We start from the raw sequence: 11,947 nt of genomic DNA, 5'->3' as shown, positions 1-11,947 counted from the left end.
CCCCCCCCTCGTAACCCACTGAAAACATGAAATCATTGGAAGTAAATCAGGATAATGATAAATGCTGAAAGATGGATTTAAGAAGCCGTTTTTATTTATTGTGTAAATAATAAATCCTGTTTGTTCTCTATCTGCAGTTTGTTTTCTTAGAACCACGTGTTCAGACCTCTTTATTAAAGGTGGGGTAGGTAAGTTTGAGAAACCGGCTGGAGATACACTTGTTGTTATATTCCATGGAATGCTCTTAACATCCCGATAGCAATGAATATCTGAAGTGCTTTGACAACAAATCCATAATAAAATATCATCTGTGGAAGCTGTAGTACTGTAAAAAGCACGACCAATCATCTGAGCCGGCCCGGCTAAAATAACTGGATGGCCTACCTGCCTGTCAGCCTTCCATCTGTGCACAAACTTATCTGGTGCCCTCATTGGTCATGTGCGCGTTCGTGTGTGTTGGAGGAGGGGCTCTGGAAGGAAGTGGCAGATTTTTTCCGGTTGTGTATTTTCAAATTCTAGCGATCTCGAGCTGGTTTCTCCAAACTTACCTACCCCACCTTTAAACTCTGAAAGCAATCAATGTACAAACTCTTCACAGTAATAATGTGTGTGTGTTTCTGTGTGTTATGGCGTGAAACTCTGGGACAATTCCAACGTTAAATACAATGTGTGTATTTCTCTCATCTGCAATATTAAAAATACGTTTTAAAGTCCTTAACATTTCTTTACATTCAATCAAACATGTATATAACATGACCGCATTTAAAGATGTTAGACACGTCGACATTCTTTAATGTTCAAAAAGATCTTTATGTTTCTAAGATTTTGCGAAAAAAATCTGAATTTTGAGAAAGTAGTAAGAATTTTAAGAAAAAAGTCAACATTTTCTGAAAGACAGAATTTTTTGATTTTTAGAAAGTCAACATCTGGAGATTTTTTGAAAAGACTGAATTTGGAGATTTTAGGAAAAAGTCAAAAAAAAATGAAAGTCAACATTTTAAGATTTTTCAGAAGAACATGAATTTTAAGATAAAAAACTGAATTATTTGATATTGAGAAAATAGTCCGATTTTTGAGATTTTAAAGGGCCCATGTCATGGCCATTTCCACTGATCATAATTACATTGTTGAGGTATACTAAAATAGATTTATACTGTGCAATTTTCCAAACTCACATTGGTTTCGCATACAGCATCTCTGTCAAGTATGTGTATTCAGCAGTATTCACTCTCTCCACTAAACGACTCGTTGGAGCTCTTGCCCCCCCCCCCTCCCTGTGAGCCTAGTGTGCTCCGATTGGTCAGCTCGGCCACTCTGTTCTGATTAGTCAACCACCAGAGAGGCTCCGCCCATGTCTAACAGTGCTTTTTTCGGCTCGCTCTCGGAACATCAGTCTTATAATGGCGTCGGTACAGCCGTATATTTTATACGCTAACTAACCGAACTGTACCTACAACTGTTGTTATAGAAGAGTACGTTATTTTTACCTGTAATAAACTACTACTGTTTGATGAGAAATCAATTCATGATTTGCTATATATGAATGATATGTTATAGGAGCAAATAATTCGGGGAAGAAAGGCTAAGTATTTCCATCAAACTTTATTTTTAGAAATGTACAAAATGAACATAAATATACATATATACACGGTATATCATCCATTCCTCCCCGTTGTCGGCATCTTGCCTATCGCAACTGGGGCTTTTTAGGACGAGGCCTCAGTGTGGTAGTCCGGTCCCCGTGATGTATTGTCCGGCAGGATCTGGCTGGACGAAATCAAATGCAAATCACAAAATATTAGAGAAACTTAGTTGTTTTAGATTCGTTAGTAGTAGTTGTGGTAGGAGTGTGGATCTATCTAATCCATCTATATAATCAACACAGTAAGCTTGCCTGCTAATATGCTAACCTAGCTATCTTGTTTACCTTGTTAGCAAACACGATATGAACGTTAGCTCGGAGGAACGGCAACTATAATCTAGTGTAATAAAACTACTATGAACAAAAGCTAGTGGTTCATATTAGGCTAGCAATAACGTGTTTATAATTGCAATCTTATACGGGTATTCTGCTACGTTCGGTCATTGTAACTGGCATGAATACAATGTTTCCCGCTAGCATGTATAGCTAGCCTCGTTAGCTATACATGCTATCAGCGTCGGAGGAAAGCCAACTGTAATATACAGTCCTTTGGGGGTCTGTGAGCGGGCACAGAGAGGGGATTTCCCCGTTGTCTCTGCTGGAAGTGTGAAATAAACTGAGTTGTTTGATGTTCGTCAGCTTGCCAGCTGGATTACAATGCTAATCTACGTTTGCTAGTTGTTCAGTTGTTCAATATGCTATACTATACTATGAACAACAGATAGTGGTTCATATTAGGCTATCAAGCACATGTTTACAATTGCAATCTTATACGGGTAGTCTGCTACATTCATTGTAGCTGGCATAAAAACAATGTTTTTCCGAGCAAACTCATGTCTAGCTCTTAGTAGCCTTGTTGTTTAGCTCGGTAGCATACACGCTCGGAACGCCAGCTATAATGTAATTACGTTTCGCGAATGACCGTACGGTAAATCACCTGGAGTATACTGTCTATGAGTATTTCGTGTGTGAATGCAGACATTCTCCTGCTATGAGATACATGTATGTAAGGCCATCTGCTGATATTATAGTTGATATGAAAACGCTAGCAACTTAGTTAGCACAGTTAGCACTGGCTTAGCAGTCCGAAACATGTTTACACATTTAAACAGTCTTGGTAGATACCTTGTTTGATAAATACACAAATAACAATGCAAACGTACAGGTTGTGTACCCGAATCTTCCCCTGCTCCAAACGGTCCAATCAAACTAGGAATGGCATCGTCCTTCAGTTTCAAATGCTGTGCATATCCGGCCTCAAACTGGGCAATGTTTTGGAAGCTTTCGTCTGTGAAATGCCGCGCACACAGTAACGTTCTTCGAACCTCTGAAGGAACAGTGTTAAAAAGACATTTCAACCACTGACTTCGTGGTGGTTCTTCCGTCGGTAGGACAAACAGCTCAGATTTCTCCTCACATTTCAGGAAACAGGTCCTTGGCAGTGGCATGACTGGATCGATTGTGAACTGAACCAGAGCTTCCAACAGTAAATGTTAGGCTGGCAGAGGGTGCGGCCAGCGCCGCTGGGTGTGACCATAGCTCTTCCGGATTGGTCCATTTCGTTCCGGGTACCGCATGACATCAGGCGGTACCCGGAAATGGAAGACTCAAATGGGCAGTGACGTATCTCCAACGAGGCGTTTTGGGGAGGTATTTTCTGTGTTAGAGTTTTACTCGCTACAGGGTGTACTTTGAGGGTTTTGACTCTGCACACCGTTTACATGCATAAAAACCTTCATAACACACAAGGGGACGGGTAATAACCGGAAAAGCATGACATGGGCCCTTTAAGGAAAAAGTTCGAATTTGGAGATTTTAAGAAAAAATCAACATTTGGAGATTTTTACAAAAGAAAAGTAAAAATGTTGAGATTTTTCAGAACATTTGAATTTTAAGAAAAAAAAACAAAAAATGTTTTGATATTGAAAATATCAAAAAGTCAAAATGTTGACATTCTAATAAAAAAGTCAGAATTTTGAGAAAAAAATCTGACATTTAAGAAATAGTATCCTAAAAGGAGCCCAAGAATGATGAGAGATCTCGCTCTCCAGGGCCCGAGACTTTGGGAAACAAGTTGAAATACAGCCTTGACTTTATTTGAATCATGTCATGCAGTTTTGTGTCAGAATAACAGAATAACAGAATAACAGAATAACAGAATAACAGAATAACAGAATAACAGGATAACAGAATAACAGAATAACAGAATAACAGAATAACAGAATAACAGAATAACAGAATAACAGGATAACAGTCCCCAGGTTCCTCCCTGCATCTCCAGCACAGCTCTGAGCTGCATTTAAGGTGTTTGCTGGTTGAAAAGGAACTTTATAAAGCAGATATTGGTTCAGTTTCTTATTTTCATTCAAGAAAGGCTTTTCACAATAAGAGACTCCGGGCCCCCTGATGGTCAATAAACAGCCCCTAGTCTCAGGACCCACCCCCTCATTCAATCCAATGAGATTTTTGAGATTTTAAGGAAAAGTCTACTTTTGAGATTTTATGAAAAAAGTACGAATTTTGAGATTTTATGAAAAAAGTCAACATTTTGAGATTGAAAGCCTTTCTTGAATGGCAACAGAGACCAGATGCCCCCCCCCCCCCCCCCCCCTCACCTGTCACCTCTCATTACAGTAATCCCATCACAGCATCTTAACTCCTCACAGCTGACGGCACGGCGCTAACAGGCTAACAGGCTAACAGGTCTCCCCCCGGAGCGTTTTCTCTCTGGTCCTGGTTCTGGTCCTGGTTCTGGTCCTGGTTCTGGTCCTGGTTCTGGTCCTGGTCCTGGTCCTGGTCCTGGTCCTGTTTGATGAGTCTTCTCTCGGGGGGCTAACGGAGCCCCGGGCAGCAGGGGGGGGGCCGGAGGGGAGAGAATGGGAGCTGCTTACGGGAAGAAGGTGAGTCTGGTGGTGGAGGAGGAGGAGGGAGGTGTTAAAGACCTGAGAACAGCCAAACTCTTTATATTTATACATTTATAAAATAATTCTTTCAGGGTTAGATTCTCCTCCTCTGCTCGTCTCCAGAGGTGTGAAGTACCTAAGTACATTTACTCACGTTCTGTACTTAGAGGTACTTGTACTTTACTTGAGTATTTCCCTTTCATGCTACTGTGTACTTCTACTCCACTACAGTTCAGAGGTACATGGTGTACTTATACTCCACTACATGTATTTAATACCTTTAGTTACTTCACAGATCTGGATGAATGATGTGAAATATAACCAAGTGTTAAATCAGACTTTAGTTCCACCTGGAGTAAATCCACAAGCTACCCTGCAGTATACAAAGTCATTCAAACTAGCTGCACCTTTACCAGCTTTGAGAACACTTTCATGATCAATCATTATAAAACATATCATAGATATTATTCTGAAATGGACCAATCTGCACAACGACTACTTTTACTGTCTCTACTTTCACTATATTTTGATGAGAATACTTTATACTTTCACTTGAGGAACATTTTGAATGCAGGACTTTTACTGTAACAGAGTATTCCTACACTCTGGTACTTCTACTTTTACTCAAGAACAAGATCTGAGTACTTCTACTTTTACTCAAGTACAAGATCTGAGTACTTCTACTTTTACTCAAGTACAAGATCTGAGTACTTCTACTTTTACTCAAGTACAAGATCTGAGTACTTCTACTTTTACTCAAGTACAAGATCTGAGTACTTCTACTTTTACTCAAGTACAAGATCTGAGTACTTCTACTTTTACTCAAGTACAAGATCTGAGTACTTCTACTTTTACTGAAGTACCAGATCTGAGTACTTCTACTTTTACTCAAGTACCAGATCTGAGTACTTCTACTTTTACTGAAGTACCAGATCTGAATACTATAGTTGTGAGTGTTTTTGGTGAAACCTATATTCAGATGTTTGCTGGACGTTAACATGCTGTGTTATACTCTGCTGGAAATAGAGAGGTGCAGGAATGAGTCCTAAAACTCATCACTTCCTGTTCCCTCGTCTGGAAGTCAATGGTTCTCTGGATGTGTTTTTGGTTGTTTGCCTGAAACAGGTCTGTGGTTAACACAAGCTGAAGACATTTTAAACACAGCAGTAACTACCTCACTGGTGAAGGTCTGAAGCTGCTCTGCTTCCCATGGTGTTCCCTTCCCTCTATAGTGAGGTGTTAGTGCATGTCAATGGTCTGCAGAGGCTAAATTCCCTCCAGAGGAAGTTGTCCATCTGAAGGTCTAAAATAAGCACAATATATCCTCTTTAAGTTTTAGGATCTAGTACTTGAGTATTCCTCTTTCCTGGTACTTTTCTGGTACTAATGTAGTACTTTTCACTCCTCTGCATTTATCTGACGCGCTAAATAACTATAAAGATTCAGATCTGGATTAATAATCTAATTAAAATCAACAATGAACTGGTTAGGTATTATTTAGGGTTAAGATCCAGATGTATTCACAACACTGCAGAAAATGTCCTTTAGCAACAACACATTCATTCATAAATAAGTATAACATTCTAATATAACATTTATTATAGTGTGTGTGTGTGTGTGTGTGTGTGTGTGTGTGTGTGTGTGTGTGTGTGTGTGTGTGTGTGTGTGTGTGTGTGTGTTAAATCCAGATTAAGATAAAAGAAAATCCCTGCAGCTAAAAATACTGAAAGGGAGGCGTAGTGTTTGATGCTGTGAGCGTCCAGCAGGGGGCGGAGCGTCATCAGGACTCACTCAGGGGTCAAAGGTCACAGACTCTGATCTTTATCCATTTGTTTTCATTTGCTTTGAGGCTCACAGGTTAACATTACATCATGGTGTAAATATGTCTTTAAAAAGGAAGTGAAGAACAACACAAACACCCCGAGAGGAAGTCAGTTTAACATTAGATACAGCTTTCAAAATAAGATAAAAATAATAGTGTAATTTACCGTGGGACGCTGAACCACATAAGATCCTCTAAAGAAGAACAAGAGAAGGACTTTTATTTTGAAAATCCTCACATAATATTTTCTATTGTGAAAATCCTCACATTACATCCAGTCCCTGAAGACTTACTGAGGCTTTTATTGTGAAAATCCTCACATTCGGCCAGTCCCTGAAGACACACTGAGGCTTTTATTGTGAAAATCCTCACCATTCGGCCAGTCCCTGAAAACACACTGAGGCTTTTATTGTGAAAATCCTCACATTATATGTTCTATTGTGAAAATCCTCACATTACATCCAGTCCGGGAAGACTAACTGAGGCTTTTATTGTGAAAATCCTCACATTACATCCCTTAAGACTCACTGAGGCTTTTATTGTGAAAATCCTCACAATACATCCCTTAAGACTCACTGAGGCTTTTATTGTGAAAATCCTCACATTACATCCCTTAAGACTCACTGAGGCTTTTATTGTGAACATCCCAACATTCGGCCAGTCCCTGAAGACTCACTGAGGCTTTTATTGTGAAAATCCTCACATTACAGTACAGGAAAGGGAGAATAGATCCTCTTTAATGCACCACCAAATAATATCCATTTGTAAAATATATATATAATTCTGCACAATAACCACGTTAGTTTTGGTGCTTTAAGTTCATCTTGATGCTGATACTTTGGTACTTTGACTCAAGTAAAGAAGTGAAAACTATTACTTGTAACTGAGTATTTCTAAACTGTGGAATTACTACTTTAAGTATAATACTTTCTCCCCTCTGTATCACCTGAGACTCTTCAGTACTCTGGACTGAATGTGTTGCAGAAACTGAAAACAGCATCACAAAGAGAGGAGGGGTCTGTAGGGGGGGGGGGAGCTGATGACGTCTCCTAGCAACCAACACAAAGTCCATTCAGCCATTGGGGGGGGTTGTGATTCAGAAAAAGTAACCAACGCCAAAAGAGCTGCTGAAAAACGAGTCCAGACCCAGAAACATAACAAATCTTCTGCTGGTGCATTGTGGGTAATGTAGTTGCCAGAAACAGAATGTCTCAGCTGAGGGGTCGCAACACTTTTAAAGACATTTTTCTTTTTCACACGTCTTTAAATGCCCGGTTTTTATCCCCAACTCGCTGCATACGAGCACGGCTTTAAAAACATGGTAATTTTGCTTTAGTTAGTTTAAGGAAAATAATGTAATGTGGGATCAAATAAGTATTTAGGTAGTAGTAAATATAAATACGTCAAAGTTTACTTTTAGTATTATTCCACTTCACTACGGGACTGTTTATTCCACTTCACTACGGGACTGTTTATTCCACTTCACTACGGGACTGTTTATTCCACTTCACTACGGGACTGTTTATTCCACTTCACTACGGGACTGTTTATTCCACTTCACTACAGGACTGTTTATTCCACTTCACTAAAGGACTGTTTATTCCACTTCACTAAAGGACTGTTTATTCCACTTCACTACGGGACTGTTTATTCCACTTCACTACAGGACTGTTTATTCCACTTCACTAAAGGACTGTTTATTCCACTTCACTAAAGGACTGTTTATTCCACTTCACTACGGGACTGTTTATTCCACTTCACTAAAGGACTGTTTATTCCACTTCACTACGGGACTGTTTATTCCACTTCACTACGGGACTGTTTATTCCACTTCACTACGGGACTGTTATTCCACTTCACTACGGGACTGTTTATTCCACTTCACTACGGGACTGTTTATTCCACTTCACTATGGGACTGTTTATTCCACTTCACTACGGGACTGTTTATTCCACTTCACTACGGGACTGTTTATTCCACTTCACTACGGGACTGTTTATTCCACTTCACTACGGGACTGTTTATTCCACTTCACTACGGGACTGTTTATTCCACTTCACTAAAGGACTGTTTATTCCACTTCACTACGGGACTGTTTATTCCACTTCACTACGGGACTGTTTATTCCACTTCACTACGGGACTGTTTATTCCACTTCACTACGGGACTGTTTATTCCACTTCACTAAAGGACTGTTTATTCCACTTCACTAAAGGATTGTTTATTCCACTTCACTAAAGGATTGTTTATTCCACTTCACTAAAGGACTGTTTATTCCACTTCACTAAAGGACTGTTTATTCCACTTCACTAAAGGACTGTTTATTCCACTTCACTAAAGGACTGTTTATTCCACTTCACTAAGGACTGTTTATTCCACTTCACTAAAGGATTGTTTATTCCACTTCACTAAAGGACTGTTTATTCCACTTCACTAAAGGACTGTTTATTCCACTTCACTAAAGGACTGTTTATTCCACTTCACTAAAGGATTGTTTATTCCACTTCACTAAAGGACTGTTTATTCCACTTCACTAAAGGACTGTTTATTCCACTTCACTAAAGGACTGTTTATTCCACTTCACTACGGGACTGTTTATTCCACTTCACTAAAGGACTGTTTATTCCACTTCACTACGGGACTGTTTATTCCACTTCACTAAAGGACTGTTTATTCCACTTCACTAAAGGACTGTTTATTCCACTTCACTAAAGGACTGTTTATTCCACTTCACTAAAGGACTGTTTATTCCACTTCACTAAAGGACTGTTTATTCCACTTCACTAAAGGATTGTTTATTCCACTTCACTAAAGGACTGTTTATTCCACTTCACTAAAGGACTGTTTATTCCACTTCACTACGGGACTGTTTATTCCACTTCACTAAAGGACTGTTTATTCCACTTCACTAAAGGACTGTTTATTCCACTTCACTAAAGGACTGTTTATTCCACTTCACTAAAGGACTGTTATCCACTTCACTAAAGGACTGTTTATTCCACTTCACTAAAGGACTGTTTATTCCACTTCACTAAAGGACTGTTTATTCCACTTCACTAAAGGACTGTTTATTCCACTTCACTAAAGGATGGTTATTCCACTTCACTACAAGGGACTGTTTATTCCACTTCACTAAGGGACTTGTTTATTCCACTTCACTAAGGACTGTTTATTCCACTTCACAACGGACTGTTTATTCCACTTCACTAAAGGACTGTTTATTCCACTTCACTACGGGACTGTTTATTCCACTCACTAAAGGACTGTTTATTCCACTTCACTAAAGGACTGTTTATTCCACTTCCACTAACGGACTGTTTATTCCACTTCACTAAAGGGACTGTTTATTCCACTTCACTAAAGGACTGTTTATTCCACCTTCACTAAGGACTGTTTACTTCCACTACTAAAGGATTGTTTATTCCACTTCACTAACAAGGACTGTTTATTTCCACTTCACTAAGGGACTGTTTATTCCACTTCACTAAAGGACTGTTTATTCCACTTCACTAAAGGACGTTTATTCCACTTCACTACGGGACTGTTATTCCACTTCACTAAAGGACTGTTTATTCCACTTCACTAAAGACTGTTTATTCCACTTCACTAAAGGACTGTTTATTCCAACTTCACTAAAGGACTGTTTTTATTCCACTTCACTAAGGACTGTTTATTCCACTTCACTAAAGGACTGTTTTATTCCACTTCACTAAAGGATTGTTTATTCCACTTCACTAAAGGACTGTTTATTCCACTTCCACTAAGGATTGTTTATTCCACTTCACTAAAGGACTGTTTATTCCACTTCACTAAAGGACTGTTTATTCCACTTCACTAAAGGACTGTTATTCCACTTCACTAAAGGACTGTCTTTATTCCACTTCACCTAAAGGACTGTTTTATTCCACTTCACTAAAGGACTGTTATTCCACTTCACTAAGGACTGTTTATTCCACTTCACTAAAGGACTGTTTATTCCACTTCACTAAAGGGACTGTTATTCCACGTCCACTAAAGGACTGTTTATTCCACTTCACTTCACTAAGGACTGTTTATTCCACTTCACTAAAGGACTGTTTATTCCACTTCACTACAGGACTGTTTATTCCACTTCACTAAAGGACTGTTTATTCCACTTCACTAAAGACTGTTTATTCCACTTCACTAAAGACTATACTAAAGGACTGTTTTATTCCACTTCACTAAGGGACTGTTTATTCCCACTTCACTAAAGGACTGTTTATTCCACTTCACTAAAGGACTGTTTATTCCACTTCACTAAAGGACTGTTTATTCCACTTCACTAAAGGACTGTTTATTCCACTTCACTAAAGGACTGTTTATTCCACTTCACTAAGGACTGTTTATTCCACTTCACTAAAGGACTGTTTATTCCACTTCACTAAAGGACTGTTTATTCCACTTCACTAAAGGACTGTTTATTCCACTTCACTAAAGGACTGTTTATTCCACTTCACTAAAGGACTGTTTATTCCCCTTCACTAAAGGACTGTTTATTCCACTTCACTAAAGGACTGTTTATTCCACTTCACTAAAGGACTGTTTATTCCACTTCACTAAAGGACTGTTTATTCCACTTCACTAAGGACTGTTATTCCACTTCACTAAAGGACTGTTTATTCCACTTCACTACGGGACTGTTTATTCCACTTCACTAAAGGACTGTTTATTCCACTTCACTAAAGGACTGTTTATTCCACTTCACTACGGGACTGTTTATTCCACTTCACTACGGGACTGTTTATTCCACTTCACTAAAGGACTGTTTATTCCACTTCACTAAAGGACTGTTTATTCCACTTCACTAAAGGACTGTTTATTCCACTTCACTAAGGACTGTTTATTCTTGATATTATTACTCATTATGTTCTCTTTGTTCTTCTGTGTTTCCCAGAAGGCCTACAGCATCAAACAGGAGCCTCGGGGGAAACATCCCAAAGGAAAAGGTAAGTTTGTCCCTCTGTGGCTACCGTTGGACAGCAGAGGTGCACTCTGGGAGTCTGAGTTCTCTCTGAGTCAATGACAACGTGGTACTACTACTTTTATTGCATTCTACAGTTCAAAGAGAGAACATCAGAATAAAACACTGAATATACACCTGAACATCAGCAGGAGAGAACTCTTTAAAGTAGAGACACTACATACTGATATACACCTGAACATCAGCAGGAGAGAACTCTTTAAAGTAGAGACACTACATACTGATATACACCTGAACATCAGCAGGCAGAGGACTCTTTAAAGTAGAGACACTACCATTACTGAATATACACCTGAACATCAGCAGAAGAGAACTCTTTAAAGTAGAGACACTACATACTGATATACACCTGAACATCAGCAGGAGAGGACTCTTTAAAGTAGAGGGACACTACATACTGATATACACCTGAACATCAGCAGGAGAGGACTCTTTAAAAGTAGAGACACTACATACTGATATTACACCTGAACATCAGCAGGAAGAGGACTCTTTAAAGTAGAGACACTACATACTGATATACACCTGAACATCAGCAGGAGAGAACTCTTTAAAGTAGAGACACTACATACTGATAT

Source organism: Trematomus bernacchii, unplaced genomic scaffold, assembly GCF_902827165.1.
Source record: "Trematomus bernacchii unplaced genomic scaffold, fTreBer1.1, whole genome shotgun sequence".
NCBI classification, from domain to species: domain Eukaryota; kingdom Metazoa; phylum Chordata; class Actinopteri; order Perciformes; family Nototheniidae; genus Trematomus; species Trematomus bernacchii.
The sequence above is the reverse complement of the archived record's forward strand: the minus strand, read 5'-3'. Positions refer to the sequence as shown.